This window comes from Theobroma umbraticum, unplaced genomic scaffold (assembly GCF_002168275.2).
Source record: "Theobroma umbraticum cultivar Fairchild unplaced genomic scaffold, ASM216827v3 scaffold_31.0, whole genome shotgun sequence".
Classification (NCBI taxonomy): Eukaryota; Viridiplantae; Streptophyta; class Magnoliopsida; order Malvales; family Malvaceae; genus Theobroma; species Theobroma umbraticum.
In genome coordinates this window covers 16,911-17,309 of record NW_018397283.1, presented here as the reverse complement: position 1 = coordinate 17,309, position 399 = coordinate 16,911, and the positions used below count along the sequence as shown (strand labels likewise).

General features: G+C 42.1%; 1 long non-coding RNA gene across 1 annotated transcript in view; it reads left to right on the top strand.

Moving 5' to 3' along the window:
• The window catches only part of LOC110428362 (uncharacterized), an 860-nt gene that overhangs the window by 368 nt on the left and 93 nt on the right, over nucleotides 1-399 (top strand). Inside the window, exon 2 of the long non-coding RNA XR_002446442.1 lies at nucleotides 4-343. This is a non-coding gene — a long non-coding RNA (uncharacterized LOC110428362). The remainder of the gene's footprint in view (nucleotides 1-3; nucleotides 344-399) is intronic.

Below are 399 nucleotides of genomic sequence, written 5' to 3'. Positions count from 1 at the left end.
TAGGTTTTGGATATAGCTCCGGCATCACCATTATCTGAGTTTTTGTCTCCTGGGAACGTAATAGTGTCATTGGATGTAGTGTGGATCCATGACCTACAAGATTAGGTGGAGATGACTGCTCTACACATCTTTGATTCTATTTAGCGGCACTTAGTTTTTATTACAGCAAAATCAGGGTTTTCATATTGAAGTACGTATTCGTTGGGGCCAAAGTAAGAAGGTAGTCTTTCTTCTTCTCGTGTAGAGCAAAGATGCCATCAATGGCGCAAACCCCAAACCCCAGCGCCAACGGCAACCTCTCCTTTAACAACAACAACAACAACAAACCCAACTTCTGTGCCAGGTCCTTTCTTCAGTTTTCTCTCCTTTTCTTTTCTGAGAAAATTGGGGAGAAAAACT